The sequence below is a fragment of the Tachypleus tridentatus genome, chromosome 8, assembly GCF_004210375.1.
Source record: "Tachypleus tridentatus isolate NWPU-2018 chromosome 8, ASM421037v1, whole genome shotgun sequence".
Classification (NCBI taxonomy): domain Eukaryota; kingdom Metazoa; phylum Arthropoda; class Merostomata; order Xiphosura; family Limulidae; genus Tachypleus; species Tachypleus tridentatus.
Genome location: NC_134832.1, coordinates 128,058,528 through 128,071,965, shown reverse-complemented (window position 1 = coordinate 128,071,965; position 13,438 = coordinate 128,058,528). Strand labels below are relative to the sequence as shown.

Below are 13,438 nucleotides of genomic sequence, written 5' to 3'. Positions count from 1 at the left end.
TCTAAAAGTAGATGTTTATAGTTTAAGTGTGGTGTTGTTAGAAATATCTGTGTGTGAGTTCGCATCGTTCAGTATTAATTAATTATTACATATTACACCATCTTCTTGTGAATGTGATATTCTTGAAATGGATGATAACAAAAATAATGATACAAAATATGGAAAACACCATTCACACAAATATCGAGATTGTTGTAGAAAACACCATTCACACAGATATCTAGATTGTCGTAGAAAACACCATTCACACAAATATCGAGATTGTTGTAGTAAGCACCATTCATACAAATATCGAGGTTGTTGTAGAAAACAACATTCACACAAATATCGAGATTGCTGTAGACTTCATCCATATATGACAGCCCGGAATGGCCAGGTGGATTAAGGCACTCGACTCGTAATTTGAGAGTCGCGGGTTCGACTCCCCGTCACACCACACATGTTCGCCCTTTCAGTCGTGGGGGCGTTATAAAAATACGGTCAATCTCACTATTCGTTGGTGAAAGAGTAGCCCAAGAAATGGCGGTGCGTGGTGATGACTAGCTGCCTTCCCTCTGGTCTTACACTGCTAAATTAGGGATGACTAGCACATATCGCTCTCGTGTAGCTTTTCGCGAAATACAAAAACAAACAAATTATATATGACGTCATACTGAATTATACATTGTAGTCTAACGACTAAACTGTGACGAGGAATCGTTAAGACCAAAGGCAATATTTTTTGAAAGACCGTCGTTGAACCCTCGTTGAATATTGACTTTTATATGGAGTTAATTCGAGCTTTTCTAAATATACAAATTTTCTGTTATGCCTTTAAATAAATAAAACGTTTTTTAATAATGTAAAGGAAGGTGGTGTTTTTATTGTCTCCGAACAATGTCTACCAAACAAGTGTTTTCTGCGTTGAAATAATTTCCTTTATACAGGGCAGGTGCAAAATATCATATTACATCACACTATATATAACAGTGAGTTAACTACGTTATATTAGAACAATTTTGAAAATGCGATATTCAGTAAGTCATGTGACAGCCGTAACAGGTATAAAATCATGGTGGAATATGTTTATCATAAATATATTTTGTGATTGTTAGGCATTTCATAAGTAGTGAGATGTCATTAAAATATCATCGATATTCGAGAGCATGTGAAACAGTCCCTACGACGAACAATAATAGTACACTAAGCTCCTGAAAATGTGTTTCACATTTGTTAGGAGGGGATATTCCTTATAACTAATGGTATTAGGGAACATAGGAACACATATCAACTTAAGGCACAGAAAGAAACCCGCAGCAAATTGTATTTCAACCCTGGTAAGCAAACTGCAGCACCAAGGAACAGATGATAATCCATGAACGGAAAAGTCAATAGCAAAAATACAATCCAAGCAAAATAATTAGGTAGGATCTCCGTTTGGAAAAGTGATACAAGTTACATGTACACAAGTTGCTTCCGTATCTGTTCAACTATCTGATACCTCTAGTAGCTGGAGAATGAAAAGGATATTCATTCTCTTTCACATGAAGAAGTATCAGAAAAGTCGCCAGAGGCGCTGCCTATTAATTTCTATGTCTCAGCTGTAAAACGCACTAGAAAACCGTCGTTATCGTATAGTAGATGGAATATGGAAAGAAGTCAGAGAAGAGTGGTTTGTTTTAGACACGATCGCTTTACGATAAAGCCTTTATCAAAGGAAACTACACTGCAGAGCAGTTGTTGAGATGCATAATCATCAAACACAGTATGACCGGACGTAGCGACTTCAATTGTAATGACATAGTGGGACTCTCATATTGCTTTAATGTAACGCATTCAACTTTCTGTCTCAAGTTACTAAGTTATGTAGAAAATGTAAAAGTACTAAATAAGGTATTTATCATGACTGAATAAACCCACCATTCAGAACATTAACTTTGAATTACAAAAAAAACTAAGCTTTCTGAGTACGAGTACTTTATTGTAAAACTAGCTGGAATTTCGTCCCTTGGACGAAAGTTAAATTCATGAGTAATGACAGGTTATCTTAGCACATGAAAAGTTACTTCCTTTATATGTAATTATAAAGGCGTAAACATTTCCCTTAAAAACTGCAAAACACAAAATATGAAACTGCAAATCTGTATGTATCTCCCTATTGGTGAAGATTCATCTAGAGAAAGTGAGGTAGCAGTAAAAATTGAAAACGCCTCATAAAAAATGAAAAATATGTATAACTCCATGGACTCATTGAATCTTCATACAAAACTTGTGAAAATCCGCCTATATTGAGATGTGCTGGTAACAAATGTCCATATTAATCTCAAACACAAAACCTGAAGACCCAGCATGTGGTTAAGGCGCTCGATTTGTAATCTGAGAGTCGCTGGTTCGAATCCCCGTCGCACCAAACATGCTCGCCCTTTTAACCGTGGGGGCGCTATAATATGACGGTCAATCCCACTATTCGTTGATAAAAGAGTAGCCCAAGAGTTGGCGATGGGTGGTGATGACTAGCTGCCTTCCCTCTAGTCTTACATTGCAAAATTCGGGACATCTAGCGCAAATAGCCCTCATGTATCTTTGCGCGAAATTCAAAAACAAACAAACAAATATTGAATATTTGTATGTACCGCCACCTGTACCCAGTTAACCTCTTTACCAAATTTGGTGAAGATCTATTTACACCCCACGAAGCAGTTTTATGGACATACAACAAACAGTACTATTATATTTTGATAGACTTAACACTAACATAGCCATGGGTTATACAACGGAATAATGGAAAAGTTTATATTTAATACAAACAAAGGAATTATACTTTAACCCATAACAGATGTGTGTACTAGTTCAGGCTTAATTCTCCACGTGCTTTGTCATCGTATTGAACTTTCCTCTTTTCAGATTTTATAATACAGTGATCCAGAACTCCATAGTTCAAGTATTATATATTCCTGGGTCTGACTCTGACCTCCTTGTTTGTACATAAAACAGGTTGGGTTGTTTCAAATCTCTAGTTTAATGGTTATCTCTACTCATCCAGGGAGAAAAGTAGAAACATCATTACTGAGAAACAGAGTCATAATCCAATGCTCGTACGTTTCAGGTTATGTTCCTTTGTTGTTTACGTACATTACGACTCAGTTTTGTTGTTCATACATGTAAAACCATAATGTTAGAAAGACTCGCTATTCAAAGTTAAAGCGCACACAAAGATACCTAGACAGCTAGCTATCTAATTTTCTATCTGCCAAGGCAGATGTTACAAATATGTTTTTATTAACCGTTATTCAAAGTTGAAGCGCACACAAAGATACTTAGCTATCTATCTAATTTTCTATCTGTCAAGGCAGATGTTACAGGTTCGTCTTTGTTACGTTTCCTGAGTAAAGCTTCTGTTTCAAGTCTGTTGTTGTGCAAATTTTTTTTTTTTATGTTATCTTTAAAAATCCTCTTTCTTTCAAATTTCGCCCCCATCTAGTACAGCGGTAAGCCTACGGATTGACAACGCTCAAATCAGGGGTTCGATTCCCCTCGGTGGGCTCAGCAGATGGCCTGATAAAAAAAACACACACACTCGCACTTTCATATTTCATGACGTATACATTAGTCTGGCTCTTTGTTTTGTTTTCGCACAGTCTGTTTTTACAGTTGCGTGCTGTGAAATAAAGGCGCTTAGCCAGAGTCAGACTCAACTTAATTGTTCAGTTAGTTCTGAGGAGTCAGACTCGACATAACTATTCAGTTAGTTCTGAAACAGGTGCAACTAAGTAAAAGTTATTTTTTAAATCTTTCGGAGAAAGTTTATCAGTTGTAGTTCATTATTAAAAAAAAAATAACAAAAAACACGAACTTGCTGTTCAAGAGCATTCAGTGAACACGGTTCTCCTGTTTAGTATTTTGTGAGCATGATTCACTTATTCGTTATTTACTGAGCTTGTTCACATTGTTTGGCATTTAGTGAGAATGTTTTCAGTGTCCGGTACTTAGTAAGCATGTGTCAGCTGTTCAGTATTTAGTGTGAATGTTTCCACTGTTCAGTACTTTAGTAAGCATGTGTTAATTGTTCAGTACTTTAGTGAGCATGTGTTAATTGTTCAGTACTTAGTACAATTATACCGCAAATGTTTCAACAACAAAGTTCATATCTAGAATTACACACATATTTTATATAAATTCGAACATGCTTTTTGAATCCAACGCTTCATGTTATGAGATATAAGTATAAACACATAATTGGCCTTTGAATCCTGTAATTCACTTTGCGATATGTGAGTATAGGTATGTGATTGGCCTTCTTCGAATTCTGTGCTTTGAAAACGCTCTCACGGCTAAAAAGACGAGTATGTTCGTCGACAGATTCGAACCTGCATCGTGCGGATTGCGAGTTGAGCGCTCTAACCACAATATGCGCACACATCTGATTCAGGGTTGTTTTAGACTTGGTAGTAGCAGGGAATTTCGTAACATTACCTGTAACTGTCACAGATATGTGTGACATCATAATTTGCACAATTTGTTTTTATATTTCTTATCTTCATGTCCCTTTCTGAAGAATATTTGATCAACATACTAACTCAAGAGAACCTTTAAAATTTTCAATAAGTAGTCGTCCACCCATCCCCTCACAAACAGAAAATATTGGTATTTATAACTAAATTATCACAGGTATGTATGTAAAACTATGAATTTTTAATAAAGATCCATACATGCATAATAAGCTCGAGTTTCCAAATGTATAAAAAATGTCTAAACTATTTTATACAACCAAATCCTAGTATTGATTGGCTTTCGTTTAAATACATTTAGATTTTGACGGGTCACGAAAGAAGTCCAATGGAACTAAAGAACTGAATGCAGTAACAAGGACTGATTTTAATTCAATTTTTACTTTATTTTTCTACAACCTGCTATGCTTTTCACACTTCCATGTAGGCTTATATTGTGTTGACTTAACAGTTTCCAATTTAACATGCTAAGCATGGTGAAACTTTACACCTACCTACGCGTTTCATTCTGGTTTTCTTTCAATATCGTTTTACTTTATAACGTAAAAGTTGAAACAGCAAAATTTTGTTCTTCGAATCCAATCAGCAACTTTGAATATTATTTCTACTAAGGAGAGAAAGAGAGTTTCTAAATATAAATTAGAATAAATATTTCTTTGAGATACACTAAATGAAACGTTTTGTGAAATGTATGTAGCAGTGTAGAAAACTCTACCTGTATATTTTATTTATCTTTGATGACCACAATGCATGTATCACTTGAGGCCTATTTCCAAAGATCTTATGGGATGTACAGTCACAAAAGAATGTTAATCGAGAAATCAGGAAACATACCTCTCACAATTAATCATACTTAAGGAAACCATGGAAGAATGCCCTTCCCATTAATCGTACTTAAGAAAACCATGCAAGAATGCCTTTTTCCATAAATCATACTTAAGGAAACTATGCAAGAATGTCCTTCCCATCTATCATACTTAAGGAAACCGTGCAAAAATGCCTTTTTGTGTAACACATACTTAATGAAACCATGCAAGAATGCCTTTTGCCATTAATCATACTTAAGGAAACCATGTACAACTTACAGATTACAAAACAAAATTGATTTAAAAAGTCAAATATCAGAATATAAGAAAATACAATGTGTTTGAAGTGAACAATGTTTGACTAGCATATACAATAAAAATACTCTGAAATGGTCGTTAATTACAAACAAGTAATTAGTTATTTTATACCATATTAACAAAACGACACATTAAAGTATTTCCCTTATGGTAGTTTAAATGTAATTTTGTGAACTCATATCTAACAATCGGATTTCAATCCTTGGGAAAATCACAAATAATTTATTGTCTAGCATTGTGCTCAACATGGCTATAATTTTGTGTCTAATTTTAGATATAATGCTTTCGCTAAATTGTAAGAAAACTTTCTTGATTCTATAAAGTTATCCTCCCAGGAAGGCCTTTTTATTGATATGTCATGTCTGCTATCTTTTGGTACTGCGGCATTACTACGAACAGGTTCTGATAACAAAACACGTGGTCGAACGAGGACTCATGTTACAGTAAACCTTTGTGGAGATAAAGATATTAACCTGATAGAACGGATGTTACTGAAGTAACACTTACAAGCGAGAAAGAAAATAACCTATTTGTATCAAATGAAATTTTCATACAACAATACATCTTGCCACATTTTCACAGATATTTTGAATTACTTTATTTTGACGAAACACATGTTTAAATTCACGTATTACATAGCAAAAATTAATATTGAGGAAAGGGTTAGACCGTTAGAAAGAGGCTAGGAACATATATTTTCTTTTCAGTTTCAGAACATTTGCTGTTGGTTGGTGTAAAGTGATAATAATTTATTCAGTGCAAGATTCTTTATCTTCGTTATAAATTTGTCTCCTGAGGAAAGACCAAAGCGATGAACAGGTCAAGAAAGATACTGAGTCACTGGATACGTATGCTTAGACATGCAGGAGAATATTTTTCCCTTCGTTGGAAGCTGGTGATATTATCGGCACGTGTTTCTTCCACGTGACGTTTTACATTTTGAATTTCTAAGGAACTTGACAATGTCTTAGCAAACTGCAGGATTGGTTGTGCAGTATCAGATTAAAGTCACTGGACCTTTAGCTGTGGGATCCATCAAGTCTGCCTTTTAAATTCCACGCGAGCTGACTTCAAAGATTTAAGCAGCTGATAAGAACTCCCCTAGTTTGCAGTTTTAAACCCCTCGGAGATTGATCTCAAGGGTTGGGATAATTGAAGCAATTCCAGAATATGTAGTTATCAATTTATCTGTCATATGAGGAATTTTAAGTTATTAAGTTTTAAAACGTGTGCACCCTTCATACATACACTTTACGTTCTAAATGTGTGCACCCTTCATACATATACTCTACGTTTTAAATGTGTGTACTCTTCATACATAAACTAATGTTTTAAAATGTTTATACCCTTTGTGTGCACACTCTATGCTTTACTGTGTACACCCTTTGTACATAAGCCTCACGTTTTAAAATGTTTAAACCTTTTGTGCGTACACCCTATGTTTTAAAATACGTACACCATTTATGCATAGCCTCTATGTTTTAAAATATGTACACCCTTTATAAATATACTCTAGTTTTAAAATGTGTACACTACTTATACACTACGTTCTAAAATATGTACATCCTTTCTATATACACTTTACCTTTTAAAATGGGGATACACTTCAAATCTACATTCTATATTTCCATTACAGCACAAAATATCTTGACTGTGAAATTTTTATATTAAATTTTCTATTACTTTACAAGATGCATTACATTGTTTGTATGTAAAAAGTGTAGTTCAAAATGATTAAAGAAATCTATCTATAAAACCATATTAATCAATGTGGTAGAAGAACAAATAATCATCTTCAGTTGTACAGCTTCGTAACAGTAAAGAACTTGTGATATATAATTTTCTTTCAACAATATTTAATCTGTTATTTTAAGTTGATCTGGACACTTCCATGTTGGAAACTACGATACAACTCGCACACTTATGGTGCGCATGCGTATCATTATTGCGTCTATTTTATAATCAAAGACGAGGGAGAGAATTTGTTGATAGAAAATCCAAGGGATGACGTTACATTTTAATTAAAGTCACTATTGGTGATCCTGAAAGAAGTTGTCGTCAAAAACAGTGTGTTCTAATTACAAGTACTTTTTTATCGTTGTTTAATATGATTCAGTCAGAGAATTAGAAGATGTAGTTTTAAGTGCAGCTATTGTGTTGGTATTGTTAGTATGGTCCAATCGGACGATTTAATGATACTTTTCAGTGTAGTTGGATAGATGATGGTGCTGGTATTGTTTAGTATGATCCAACCGGAGGATTGAATGATACTTTTCAGTGTAGTTGGATAAATGATGGTGTTGGTATTGTTTAGTATGATGCAACCGGAGGATTGAATGATACTTTTCAGTGTAGTTGGATTGATGATGATGTTGGTATTGCTTAGTATTGTCCAACCGGAGGATTGAATGATACTTTTCAGTGTAGTTGGATAGATGATGATGCTGGTATTGTTTAGTATGATCCAATTTCAAAGCGATATTGTAGATGCAGCTGGATGTTGACCCAAGCGATCACTGAAAAGTGACACTCTAAGTACAAGTAGGTTTACTACTCATATCTTCACTCATTAGTTGATGAGTACAAAGCTCTGCACTTGTAGGATATTTTGAATTTATATTTTATCAATCTTTCGAAAAAAAGACGATTTAGTGTGATTACTTAGTAATGAAGATAAAAAACTCCGACATTTAAAGAGGGTTTAGGTTGTTTGTAAAGAAACCAAAACATTTACCAAATATTAAAATATGAAAACTTCTTACCGCCTCAGTGTGGACGGGATGGGCAGCAAACAAAAGTCCTGTAATGGCTGAATTCTCAATGTTCCATTGTAGGACGGTTCTACACGTGAAGGTGAGAAGACAAACCACTAGCACGTGGAGGACCACGTTCACAAGGTGAAAACCCTCCACTGCCTGTCCTCCCAGGTTCACATTCCATCTGTTACAATGAAAATATATGTGTTATAATTTGATTATTATATGAAAGAAATCAAAGAACATATTAGAAACCACACTTAGTGTGATATTATACAGGTCAATGACTTCATACAAGGCAGACAGACGTCTATGTAAATGGCTATCTGCGCTTTATCCTTCACGGAAAATCGAGCTCGAAATTTATTATCGTAAGTCCGTAAAATTATCACTGGGGGACGAATAGCCACAAAGAAAGAAACAAGAGACTTATAATGTCATAAACTAACAAAACATGGGATTAAGTCGTCGTAACAACATCTCATGCCTTAGGCAGTAGTTCTTCGCTAGTACAGCGGTAACTATACGGATTTACTACGCTAAAAATAGAGATTCGATTCTCCTCGGTAAACTCAATAGATAACCCGATGTGGCGTTACTATAAGAAAACAGACACACACTTATGCATTATAACATTAAATATCTCATTAATTGCTAAATACTATTACAACATTCAATAATTAAAAAAACAGATCCAATATATAATGTAGCAAAAATTAAAACCTAAACCATTAAGAAATAAAAATTAGAGCATCTAATTGGTCATTACACTAAAGTATAAATTTTTTCATAAAGCTATAGACACCTTTAATTATTTAAAATAAAAGTACAGTACCTTACAACTCGAAACAAAAGTGATGACGTCACGAAAGAAAAAAGTTTAACCTAAACAACTTAAATAATTAAAGAAATGAAAAGAAAGACTGGAAGCATCAAATGATTGATTACACATATAAAGAGTGACAGTAAAATAAAGAATGAAAGAGAAGGTACCAAAAACATAAAACAAGTAAAATTATAAACATTAAACTTTGTGACGAAACAAATTAATCCTTATTCTTGTCACCATCACACCAAACATGCTCGCCCTTTCAGTCGTGGGGGCGTTATAATGCGACCGTCAATTCCACTATTCTTTGGTAAAATAGTAGCCCAAGAGTTGGCGGTGGGTGGCGATGAATTTCCTCTTGTCTTACGCTGCTAAATTAGGGACGGCCAGCGCAGATAGCCCTCGTGTAGCTTTGCGTGAAATTCAAAAACACAACAAACAACAAAACCTTATTATCGTTTAAAGTAAATAATTGTTAGCGCTTTCAACACAGATTAAACTTGAATACAGTTAGAAAGACGTTCTACCTCATTATGAACACTTTTTATATCTAATTATGAACGTAGTCAAAGGTGTATTGAAATTTGGTTTATCCATCTACATGATCCAAATAACTATTATCAGTTAACAATGTTATAATCTTTCAAACCTTGTAGTACCGCAGAAATGAAAGCTTAATTTTACTTCAATTCTAACTGTTCAATGTTTTAAAATCAACTCTTCCCAATGGACTGTCTGCGTTATGTCTGCCACGTGAAATCCAACCCCTAATTTTTAGGTTGGGCTGTTTTTGTTGTTTGTTGCATTACACCTTGTATATATTTTACAAAAACCAAGTACCTTACTTCATTTTATATCTTAGAAGACATATACATTTAATTTCAATAGCTAGGCAAAAGTTAAGGAGAGATGTATAAGACCAGAATAGATATAGAAAATATTCTTTTGGCGAGAAAGAGAGATATCTACGAAAGAAAAATCGAAGCAGTGATTGGAAATATATAATAACTTATTTGTTTTATTAACTCGTGAAGCAGCTGGTCAACAGTGCCCAACGTTAAGTTTTATCCGATCGAATAGTGGGGCTTGACAATCACTCTTATAACAAACCTATTATCCGATATGAAGCTCGTTTTGGGGAAAGCTTGTTGCGATCTAGTATTTGCTTGTTTGTTTGTTTGAAATTAAACACAAAGCCACATAATGAGCTATCTGTGCTCCACCCGGTTTCTAGTGTTTTAAGTCTCCAGACATGCTGCTATGCCACTAGGAGCATGCGGTCAAGTAATCTTTGTATTCACAGTTCGACCACGATAACCACGAGGCCTCACCCGATCACCGTCTTAAAGTTAAATCTTTAATATTTAAAACACTTTTTATTATCGTCTGGTTCCTAAACTAAATATACACTTAAATAAATACCATGAAAAGATATTATTAATATATGTGTGTGTGTATGCATGTTGTAAATAGAGTGATATATTCTCTTAGTTTTAAACAAGTAGGCGAAGAAACAGTTGTATCACACATATAGAATAATAACCGTGCCACTGTTTCTACAGAGAGGTAGAATACACTTTATTAAAAAAGATTTGGAGTCTCGCCACATAAATACAATTCATATTGCTGTGTTTTGACAAGTTATATTTGATAAATGTGCAGTTTTGACATTAACCATTCAGTTTAGTTTCCAGTACAAAAGGTTTTGTCATATGGGTGGCATGTCCAAAGCACGCCATTTCTGCTTGCACTGTTTCCATAATCTATATAGTTTTTAAGCACTGCGGTTTTCCTGCGTCAATTTCAACAGTTTCATCGTACATTGCTTCATAGACAGTGCGTCCGGCAACTTTATCGTTATATCTTGAAATAGGATTCATTCTTCAGTTAATCGGTGTCTGCGACGCTATAAATAAGTAGTAGGAGAACTTTGTGTTCACGTAATTTGTGTTTCTTCTCCAGAAATATAATCCTAGGTTAGGGTACTTCATTTGCAACCTACAAGTTGTGAGTTCAATCCACATCAAAGAACATGTTCACTCTTTCAGCCATCAATTCCACTATTCGATTAGAGTATCTAGCCCAAGAGTTGCTGGTAGGTGGTGTTGACTAGTTAACGTCCCTCTAGTTCATTATTTCGAAATTATGGATGGCTGACATAGATATCCATCAAGAAACTTTCTAATAAATTCAGCAACCAACTCTCTTGATTTTGTTGCATACTTTTGCCTGGGATTTGTGGACTGCTTTTGGCACAAATCTTTTATCACGTAATTTTCCTATGTTTCAAGACAACACAGTTTGCTTACCGCGAGTGGGGTACACTTATCTTCGGCCTCTTTTCGATAGTCCAACGTCATTAAGTGTAGGTAATAACCCTCTCTGGGAAATTCTAAATCCCTTATCAGTACACAGTTTTATGTTGTGAATGTATGAATATTTTGTGCCGGCAAGGGCTCTTATATAACTTTCCTAAAAGCATTCCATTTCTGATGCCATCATACTAATTTGTAACGCCAAACAATTCCAAAATATAGCTCTTATACATGCCTTTCCACCGTGACTTTATATTGTCTATGACTGTAACTTGACTTAGTGATTTACAAACGTATAATTGTAAGTATGTGACACTTATAAAAGCAAAACTGTCAGTTTCATGACAAAATGTGGTCTGTTCTGAATACGTAATCTGTTTGTACTCTCTGACTTTGTATTCTGCTAGAACTTACTAAAACTGGTTACAAATAGTGAAGAGCACTTTTATGTATTAGACACTATAGGCCACAACTATCTTTATTTTTAAGCATTAAAATTCCACCTCACTATTGTAGACTATTCTACAATATCAAGTATTTTTTTCAGCTAAGAAACTTTACAGTTTTTACTTTAGTTTGAATTTTAATGTGTGAAATAATATATTTCTAAATAGTTAAAAGCAGGATGACTTTGTTTTAGTGTGCTTTCACTTATTTGTTGAGTACTGAATTTTGGAGCTGACGAGTCCTGTTCTAATCTATGTGATACTATAAAATGTTCCTCGCTCTGGTTTCCGTTATAAGTGTGACAGTCAATCCCTTAATGTGGATTGTGGATGGCAGTAGGGCGCTACTCAATGACTATATTTTCTGTTGTCAGTAGTTTGAAAATTATTTACGACGGTAAAACAAATTCTCAGTGGCTTTACCATAAACACAAATTACAAAAAGCGTATTTGTTAAAATCAGCACAAATCTGTAAACAGTTGTATATATTTTTGATAACAATGTGTAAGGTAGTTGTTGACATTTCTTTCACTAAGTTAAAAAGGGATTTCTCGGTGTGTCTAACAGCACGTGGCTAAGATTTTTTTTGGCAGTCCTTTATTTGCATTTGTAACTGTTTCATTGTAATAATATAATCGACAATAAGTTCTGACACGCACGCAACTACAAACAGGATAACCAATACCTGATGAATAGTGACATTTCAGAGACGTACATATACATACATGTCCAACATGGAAACAAAACTAAATTTATAGTTCAGTTTATTATACACGTGTGCGGGAGACAATATAACTATCACAGAAACAACACGAAGAAAAACTATCAATTTCCGGTTATTTCAGTATTCCTTTTTCTGATTGTTATAAGGTAGAGCTTAGTTGAGTGATCATATTCGCTACATCGATATATAACCACGTTTCTTATGCCGATCTCCAGGTCATACAATAAGTCACCAGTCACATACCAACACATATGGGTCTTTTGTATCGTCTCCTTGTCATAGCTTTTCTCTACTGTTGTTTCATATACTTCTAATACATAAAATTATCCAGGAAAAATGGTTAAGGATTGCAGCTCACGTGATCATAAAGATAGCGTGACGTGTCTGTAGTTAAAAATGGACTACGTATTTCTCTCGACCAGTACTGCCATTTGTAATCTAGTCGTACAATAGTCGAATTCTACGTACAATCCATCCAAACATAATGACGTGAGTGTGACGTTTGCAATAATAAGAGCGTTAAATGCCTGTTAGAAAAGTGATTTCCGACTTTTCAAATGCCCTGATTGAAATCACTTTCAACTATTAAATTTTTAACTTGAGCTTACTCATATGAGATTGGGGTATTAAACTCAAAGTTATATAATTTAGTGAATAAAATGCAAGACTCAGGCAAACTAATCTCTGAGGTAAACTTAACCTGTATAATGCTTCTCTAATAAACTCTCCGGGTGTACACTTGACAATAATTCACAG

At 34.5% G+C, this 13,438-nt stretch overlaps 1 pseudogene across 1 annotated transcript in view; it reads right to left on the bottom strand.

The window, feature by feature from the left end:
• LOC143223461 (protein O-mannosyl-transferase TMTC1-like) overlaps positions 1-13,438 on the bottom strand; it is a 70,821-nt pseudogene that overhangs the window by 49,545 nt on the left and 7,838 nt on the right. Inside the window, exon 2 of the transcript XR_013012921.1 lies at positions 8,374-8,551. The product of XR_013012921.1 is annotated as a protein O-mannosyl-transferase TMTC1-like (transcript). The remainder of the gene's footprint in view (positions 1-8,373; positions 8,552-13,438) is intronic.